We start from the raw sequence: 10,324 nt of genomic DNA on the forward strand, positions 1-10,324 counted from the left end.
CGCCTTATTCAGGAGCGCCGGTTCACCGTCTCGAAGACGAACCAAATAACGCCGAGATACGAACCGGTTGGCGGTAATGGAAAGAGACGGCGAGACTGAATACGAATTCGTTCATTTACATTCCCCGAAGAGAGAGAGAGAGAGAGAGAGAGAGAGAGAGAGAGACAGAAATGCAAATACAATGAGGGAGAGAGAGAAATGCAGAGAGAGAGAGAGAGAGAGAGAGAGAGATGAAGACAAGGAATGAGACAGAGGGAAATACAAAGGCAGAGAGAGAGAGAGAGAGAGAGAGAGAAATGCAAAGAAAAAGAGAGGAGAGGCGAAGACAAAGAGAGAGACAGAGAGAAAGGCAAAGACAATGTGAGAGAGAGAGAGAGAGAGAGAGAGAGAGAGAGAGAGAGAGAGAGAGAGAGAGAGAGAGAGAGAGAGAGAGAGAGAGAGAGAGGCGTCGTTTGACGCACAAGAACGCTAAATAATCTTACTACGCATTCCTTCGGTTTTTCCAAAAGACGCAAATACTGTTCTGAAGGAGGGGGTTGGTTATGCCTACTGACGGCGGAAGGCTTATTGTGTTAAAGGAAGTCTTAAGGCCTATCACTTTAAGATTTATCAAAGCCTTTAGTTATTATTTTGCTTCTGCCATAATATAAATATAATTCTTATTAACATAATTAAATAATTTTCAAGCAGAAAGATAGTTGCTGCTTTATATAATAAAATTATTGTAACCTTAACCATTCTCAAATAATAATACTTTAGTATTTGCTGGTTTTTTACTCAATTTTAGTCGTACCAAACGTAATTTTATAAAAGTTTTGTCAATCAATTTTCATATAAAACGATAATTGCCGCTTTATACAATAAAAAATTATCATAATGTTAATAATTCTGAAAGTATTTCTTTCATATTATAAATATAAATATCACAAATAACTTCTCTTAATTAATCTCCAATGACTAGAAATATTACTACAGAAACCGCAAATATTACTGAACAGAAAAATTAGATATCCATTGTCATAAAAATTCACTTATAGAAGATAACTACTCCGACAAAATAAAATTTGAGAAAACAAAAGTTATATATTCTTATCTCACCATTAAATTTTTGTCGGAACAAAAATACGAAACGAAAATAAACAAAGGGAAAAGGGCGATAAAGGGAGAATATCTTGAATAGGTCAATCTCCCCCCCAACCCCCAACAACCCCGCCTTCCCCTAGACAATCTTTAGTTGGATTTATGTCGCTGAGAACGAGCCCTAACAACATTTAGCCGACGGCGAATATATCTCGACTTTCTTGGGATTATTGTTTACTGGACTTCCTGACGTTAGAATACGGGTTGCTATAAGGATTAAACTCGCCAGGTTACAAATATAGAAATATATAGAACTTTAAGAATAAGAAAATTGAAGAAAACTGAAAGGAAGAATATTGAGATAAATAGCTTACATAGAATAGGGAAACGCTAAATACGGGTTTATAGAGATTTAACTACCAAAGCTACAAATATAGACATAAATTGAACTTTAATAATTAGACAGTAGAAGAAAAAGGATAGGGAGAATACTGAAATAAATAGTTTACAAAAGTAGGAAAACGCTAAATACGGGTTTAGTAATGATTAAACTCCCCAGGTTACAAATATAGAAATATACGGGACTTTAATAATAAGAAAATTGAAGAAAACGGGAAGGAGGAATACTGAAATAAATAGTTTACAGAAAGTAGGGACACGTTCAATACACAAACTCCCCAGGTTACAAATAAAGAACTTGGACAACAGAAAGAAAAACAAGAAAAGGAAAGAAAAAATAATTAATAATTTAAATAGAGTAGGGAAATGCTAAATAGAGGTTTCTAGAGATATTAAACTCCTCGTGGTACAATACAAAACTTAAACAATGGCGAGAGAAAAGGAAACATGCAGAATAAATTGATGATAACTTTAAGCTGAGGGAAATTTGAATGAGAGAAATTCATAATCATTAGCAATTATCTTATCCGTTTCGACTGGAAATATGTAAGCTTTGAAAATTTTGAAAATCTTCTTAAATGTCACGTAAAATATCTGGGAAAAGTTATCCTCTAACTCGTAACCATCCTTGTCATTCAAATATTTTTCTATCTATATTACTTCAGTAAATCGTGTATCAAGAGTCATTTAAATAATCGTAAAGTTCCAATTCACTGATTGATAAAAGAATTTAGTATTCAAAGTTGTTTTCCAAATCAGCATGGAGAAAATGCCTGGAAATGTTACGTCCTTTCTGATTCTACGCAATAATCATGAACTGCTACGATTTCATTCATGGCCAAAGAGCCTTGTATGGAATGGAATGGAATATAGACTTTAGGCCAAAGGCCAGGCTCTGGGATCTATGAGGTCATTCAGCGCTGAAAGGGAAAATGAGAGGAGGACAACATGCAGTTGCACCAAGATGGAAGATAATATGAATGGAGTTAACAGTAAAAGGTATGAAAGGGGTTACAGCTAGGGGCCGAGGGGACGCTGCAAAGAACCTTTAGTAATGCCTACAGTGCACCCGTGAGGTGCACTCACGGCACTAACCCCCAACGGGGAGAAACATGTATGGTAATAAAATTAACATAAGCCTTTTCCTATCCATATCATCTTACATTATAATGAATACTTTTATGGACTTCCGTGAAATTACCTTCTTGAATATATGAGTAATGGGTTTTAAAATTACCTTCTTGAATATATGAGTAATGGGTTTTAAAATTACCTTTTTGAATATATGAGTAATGGGTTTTAAAATTACCTTTTTGAATATATGAGTAATGGGTTTTAAAATTACCTTTTTGAATATATGAGTAATGGGTTTTAAAATTACCTTCTTGAATATATGAGTAATGGGTTTTAAAATTACCTTTTTGAATATATGAGTAATGGGTTATAAAATTACCTTTTTGAATATATGAGTAATGGGTTTTAAAATTACCTTCTTGAATATATGAGTCATGGGTTTTAAAAATTATTTACCTTTTGAATAGATGAGTAATGGGTTTAAAATTACCTTCTTGAATATATGAGTAATGGGTTTTAAAATTACCTTTTTGAATATATGAGTAATGGGTTACTGATACTTTCAAATATGAATATGCAGAGGTATTCAGGAATAATCTGTGCTCTGTATCACATTCCACCAGGCGCGGTATTACGAGTACTCTAAACGTTAATCCTATCTCTGGCGCAAGTAGAGAGGATTACTTCATCACGCTATGAATAACATGAATTCCATTGAATATATAAAAAGGCAATACTACAAATAACAAAAGCAATGTTATTCTTGGTATGTATATCAGCTATTCCATTCAAGTACACAGAAGGGCAAATATAGAAGTATAGGAACTCCCAACACGAAATGATCCAGGGAAAAGATAGTATTGTATATTAATTTCAGTGTACTTGGTCTACATTGATGTGTTTGTGTGTGTATTAGGTGTAATTTAACGATAATATATATTCTCTCTCTCTCTCTCTCTCTCTCTCTCTCTCTCTCTCTCTCATAAAGGAGCAATTTTATTTAGCTCATGAAACGTTCTCTCTCTCTCTCTCTCTCTCTCTCATATAGGAGCAATTTTATTTAGCTCATGAAACGCTCTCTCTCTCTCTCTCTCTCTCTCTCTCTCTCTCTCTCTAAATATAATTGTTGCTGGAATCATATTGTGAATTTTTTGCCGTTATGTTCTTCTGCCTTACAATAAATTTTTTCTCGTTTTATTTAATTTCCTCATTTATTCTTCATTTCTTTTCTACCGTTCTTCCAATCCTTTCAAAGCCATCTACTCTCAACCTTTAAAGCTACCCATATTTAACATCAAAGAAATCCGAGACGCAATCACACAAAGAGAGTATAATAATAGATTCTCATTTCCAACACCCGCGCCCCCCCCGCCCCGGCCCCCACAAGGTTATATGTTGTCAGGGATTGTTCTCAACGACATAAATCTCACTAAAGATTCTTTCGTGGGAAAAGGTTTTACCTAGGCCAGATTTTTTTTTTTTTTTTTTTTTTGTCTTTATGCTCCAAATCTTTTATTTTTTCCTTTATACTTTGATGCAGGAATGTTTCTCTCTCTCTCTCTCTCTCTCTCTCTCTCTCTCTCTCTCTCTCTCTCTCTCTCTCTCTCTCCCAGAATTTCAACTTACCCCCATGAATTTAATAAATATTCTATTAACTTTTTGGGATTCAAACGGTACTATTTTCGAAATTGACGTCAGAGAGAGAGAGAGAGAGAGAGAGAGAGAGAGAGAGAGAGAGAGAGAGAAAATATGCCCATGGGAGGAATCTTGTCTAAATGAATTTACTAAATACTTTATCGAATTCTTTGGATACAGTCAATATCATTTTCAGAGAGAGAGACAAAGAGAGAGAGAGATAAAGAGAGAGTGGGGGCCAGGAAGTTTCTTCTCTTCGTTCGTACGAAATACATCAGCCCAACTAAAACTCATCAACTGATTCCCATCACTCAGACCAACAGAACGCGCCTTAACACAGTCGAACGAAATCCGACATCGTACGGCCTCGTGTTAAATTGCTGTATACCTGTGCTTGATTTCGTCATATATATCCCACGCTCGTGTTTTCCACATGTGTCAGACACGTGTTTGAATATTTATGGGTTCCACGGGGACATTTGTTCATTTGTACAGGGCAAGCATGTAAAGGATTTACATCTGTGACGTTTGATCACACTGTGTATGAGTTAGGTATTAATTTTTCTTATTTCGGAGTTATTTTGCGATATACATATATGTACACACACACGCAGACACACACACACACACTGTGTGTGTGTATGAGTTAGATGTTAATTGTTCTTATTTCCGAGTATTTCAATATTATATATATAATATATATATTCCTGAAGTCTATATACTATATATATACATCATATACATACATACATACATACATACATATATATATATATATATATATATATATATATATATATATATATAGTCCTGAAATCTATGATATTTTCAATGTTGGAACTCATACGTGAATGAATTTTCAGTCTTGAATTCCTCAGCAATAGAGACTTTTAGCCCTGAAATCCAGTTTTGAATTCAAAGGCGAACAATATTTCCAGACTTGAATACATTACGTAAATCAGTAACCGTGAACTCAGTCAACACTAGACCATTGTTAAAAAGATAATGAAAGTCGACCACTTCCCTAATGGAAATGACGAATGGACATTAGTTATTAGCTCATTATTCAAGCGAAAATAAAAATTATTTTAGTTACTGCAATTCCCTGGCTCATGGCTTAATGAAGATTTGTGTCGGCATCCAGGATGAAGGTTTGGGTAAGTCCTTGCAAAAGGGGTTGGATATAATACGGATTATTCCACTTAAAAGATGGCATCAATGATCTTATAAGTTTCCAATACATACTACCCAACGACGGAACGGGTACCATGTAAACAAAGTAACGATAATGAAAAGACAGAAAAGGAAAGATAAAAGAGACAATAATCCAGCAGATGCAGAAAACAGAGGTTAAACAGATTCCCACATCGCCTCAAAAGACTCTCGCCATTTCTCGACAGACAAAAATTACGAGTCTCTCTCTCTGTTTCTCTCTCTCATCGTGTGAGAGGGAGGGAGGGAGGAGGAGGAAGAGGGGGAGGAAGAGGCAGAAGCCATTGCTCCATCATGACGAGAAATAGAACCTCGTTTCCCAGTCGTTGTGTATATCATGGCCACGTACCGGCGGGAGGAGTAGAAAGATGGCGCCTCAGCTGCCACCGGTAGCTGAACTCGAAATGCACGTTTCAACAACAAAGAGATGTCTTCTTCGTCTCTTTCTTTTTCTTACAGAGCCGAGTAATAATATACGTCCAGGGGAATAATGTCTTCATCAGCGAATTCCCTTGGGTGGTGATAAGGAAAGCGAGTGTCGATAATGCCTGCGGCCTGGTGTTACCTGCCTGGCCCCTGACGGAATGAATCATGAAAAGCAAAGAGAGAGAGAGAGAGAGGAGAGAGAGAGAGAGGAGAGAGAGAGGAGAGATGCGATGGGATGTCAGGTAAAGGCTGGCTAAGAGAGAGAGAGAGAGAGAGAGAGAAGAGAGAGAGAGAGATGGGATGCTAAGTAAAGGCTGGCAGAGAGAGAGAGAGAGAGAGAGAGAGAGAGAGAGAGAGAGAGATGTCAGGTAAGGGCAGCCTGGTGATGAGGAAAAAACCCTTCGGCGCCCCTGCAGGATCCCTTTGAAGAAGGCGAGTGTGGTCTACCGTTACACATGCCCCGTCCGAGGATGCCTCGGCAAATACGTCGTATGACGTCCATGCGTTTCTCCAAGCGAATCTCCTGCACGCTCAAGAAGGAGCCATCTTCAACCACGCCAGGACTGCTCAATAACGAACAGATAAAGAGAAATTATATTATTCCTAATATCGAAATAATAGACCAGACAACGGATCCCCGACGTCTGCGCCTTCTAGAAGCCCTCCATATAGGCAAGGAGAGACCAAATCTTAACATCACCCAAGAAACGTTTCTCCTTCCCCACCGCCGCCCGGAGAGCAGCGAACGACCCCCCGACAATACCGGATAATCAGGAGCCCCCACGGGATGACAGGATTCCTGCTACGGACGGAATTCCTGTCGTTCATCCCCAGGCACACTACTGTGGCGCTCGCACGAGAGAATCCCCGAGACCTTCAAGGCGAGATCCACGACTTCGTCTAAGACCGGCCCGACCAATGAGAATGCAACTCTAGGTCCGAGCCGCTATAAATACCGCCCCGCAGACTTTCTTGCTACAGTCTCTTCAAACGACTCGTCCGAGGATGACCTGCGAGAAGGTCGAAACGTTACGTAATACCAGATATACCAGCTATACCAGCCCTTAAACCGAAGACGAACCCGGCCCCGAACTGAACTACGCCTACGGAATAATACCAGCACTGACGACGACCCCTGCTTGACCTGGACCTGATATCCTGTTCCAATAAAAGATTACCTTCAGCATTTATGATTTTTGAAAATTCCCAATATGAATATTGGTCAGTTACTCAGAAACATCGCTGAGCCTGAGAAGCGAATTGCAAGGAAAATAGAAAAAACAATATATAAAATCAACTCGCTTATTCTGCCATTCTTTTTAACAGTATTATTATTATTATTATTATTATTATTATTATTATTATTCATTATTATTATTATACTACTACTTTTTTTCCAGAAAGGTCAGTATGGAAGCATAAACACTACTTTTTAGTTGGCAGAAGCTTCGGTAAACCTGAAAATTCATTTACAACTAGCGAAGGAGAGATGTGTACGATTTATCGGGCTCTCAGGTCAGGTCAGGTTTAATGGGTGGGATTGGAGGTGAAGGGTGATGGGCGAAGCGTAGGTGTGAATTCGGGGAGGTGGGCCGGAATGATCTGAATTGCACGGCCCTTATGTAACATACACAAGCGCACACATATATGTATATATATATATATATATATATATATATATATATAATATATATATATATATATATATAATATATGTATATATATATATGTGTGTGTGTGTATGTATATCTGTGTGTATGTCTGAATTTAATCATTTACAGCACAAATTATACACTCTTCGGTATACAAGGCTGTGTACATGCTAGGTTTATGTATCTGTGTATTGTGTAAGTGGATGGTAAAAGTTGATACCAGGAGGTAGAATACAATGGGATTAAATAATGAATATTTTGGAGAAGTAAAAAATAATTCTATAAAAAAAGAAAGGGAAAAAATAAAGTGTTTTTCATAAGATTGCTAGAAGAGTGTCTATAGTTTGTTGGCTGGACATAGTCCCTTCACCAGTCCCAAATCCCACCTCAACCCCCTACCCCCGTCGCCATCCTAAAACCAAACCCCGTTCCCTGCTTTCAAAATTCGGACACGGGCTCTTGCTGGCGTAAGGCCATCTTCATATAAATGAAACAAAATTTTTAAATCACTGAGTATTTACAAAGCACGAGAGCATTCTGGCCATAATATAAAAATAATAATTTTTTCCTTTTATTTCTAAATTCTTATTTTATTTTCTAGAGTAAATTTAGTTTTCTACTTACTATCTACTCCTCCAGTGTATTCCATCTCCAATCACCAACTTTTACCACACACTTACAGAATACACATACACAACCCTAGCATATACACAGCCATGTATACCTAAGGGTATATAATTTGTGGCTCTAATTAATGAAATTCAGTCATGCATGAGTGAACTAGACGTTATTATGAAATTATGGTGCCATTAGTCTCAATGTAGATTGTCGTTGTTAAATTATAATAATGGCTAACGCTGCAATCAAAATATCTGTTGTTATTGTTATTGGAGCTGATGTACTGTTTACGGTGGTGAACGTGTTGTGGATAAAATTCTCTCTCTCATTCAGCCTTTAACTGGCATCCCATCTCTCTCTCTCTCTCTCTCTCTCTCTCTCTCTCTCTCTCTCTCTCTCTCTCTCTTCTCCTCTCTCTCTGCCAGACTTTACTTAGCATCCCACCTACTCTCTCTTTTTTGATCTCTCTCTCTTTCCCTCTCTCACCCAGCCTTTACTTGGCATCCCATCTCTCTCTCTCTCTCTCTCTCTCTCTCTCTCTCTGCCAGCCTTTACTGACATCCCATCTCTCTCTCTCTTTTTTTATCTCTCTCTTTTTTCCCTCTCGCACCCAGCCTTTACTTAGCATCCGATCTCTCTCTCTCTCTCTCTCTCTCTCTCTCTCTTTCTGTCTTTACTCTCTCGCACACAGTCAGCCTTTACCTGACATCCCATCCCATCTCTCTCTCTCTCTCTCTCTCTCTCTCTCTCTCTCTCTCTCTCTCTCTCTGTGCCCTTCATGATTCATTTCGTCAGGGGCCAGGCAGGTAACACCAGGCCGCAGGGCATTTATCGCCACTCGCTTCCCTTATCACCTCCCGAGGGAATTCGCTGATGAAGACATTATTCCCTTGACGATATATTATTACTCGGCTCTGTGAGAAGAAGAAGAAGAAGAAGAAGAAGAAGAACACGAAGAAGACGAAGAAGAGGAAGAAGAAGAAGACATCTCTTTGTTGTTGAAACGTGCATTTCGAGTTCAGCTACCGGTGGCAGCTGAGGCGCCATCTTTCTACTCCTCCCGCCGGTACGTGGCCATGATATACACAACGACTGGGAAACGAGGTTCTATATCTCGTCATGATGGAGCAATGGCTTCTGCCTCTTCCTCCCCCTCCTTCCTCCTCCTCCTCATCCTCCTCATCCTCCCTCCCACACGAGAGAGAGAGAAGAGAGAGAGTCTCGTAATTTTTGCCTGTCGAGAAATGGCGAAAGTCCTTCGAGGCGATGCGGGAATCTGTTTAACCTCAGTTTTCTGCATCTGCTGGATTATTGTCTCTTTTATCTTTCCTTTTCTGTCTTTTCATTATCGTTACTTCTTTTACGTCTCGGGGGAGTAATATATGGTACATGGTACCCGTTCCGTCGTTGGGTATGTATTGGAAACTTATCAAGTCATTACTGCTATCTTTCAAGTGGAATAATCCGTATTATATCCAAACCCTTTTGCAAGGATTTACCCAAAGCTTCATCCTGGATGCCGACACAAATCTTCATTAAGCCATGAGCCGAGGAGATGCAGTAACTAATATCATTTTTATCTTTGCTTGAATAATGGGCGAATATTTCAAACTCATTCCTCATTTTAATCGGAGAAGCTGTCTCTTTCATTATAAGTCCAGCGCTTACTGAGTGCACTTAATGAATTCAAGATTGGAAATTTCAATGAAGTAATGAATTCAAGGCTGAAAATCTAATTTATATATGAACTGAAGGCTGAATATCAAACACGTTAACTACTGAAGACTGAAAATCTCATCTCGGGATTCAAGATAGATAAAAAATCTTATTTACGTCAAAATTCAAAACTATAAATCCAAGATTGAAAACTTCGTTCACGTAAGGAATTCAAAAACGAAAATTTTCATTTACACAAGGAATTCAAGGCTGAAATTCTCACTCGCGTAGGAATTCAAGACAAATTCTCACTCACGTAAGGAATTAGAGACTGAAAGTTCATTCACCTAAGTTATTCAAGACTGAATATCTCATTCACATGATAACTCGACTGAAAATAATCATTCATGTGAATATTCAAGTATGAATTCAAGACTGAAAATATTCACATGAATTTCAGTCATGCAAATTGCACTTTCAACATGGAGACTCCATTGCTTAATTCTCTCTCTCTCTCTCTCTCTCTCTCTCTCTCTCTCTCTCTCTCTCCCGGCTATTTATTCTTTCATACA

This window comes from Macrobrachium nipponense, chromosome 35 (genome assembly GCF_015104395.2).
Source record: "Macrobrachium nipponense isolate FS-2020 chromosome 35, ASM1510439v2, whole genome shotgun sequence".
Taxonomy (NCBI): domain Eukaryota; kingdom Metazoa; phylum Arthropoda; class Malacostraca; order Decapoda; family Palaemonidae; genus Macrobrachium; species Macrobrachium nipponense.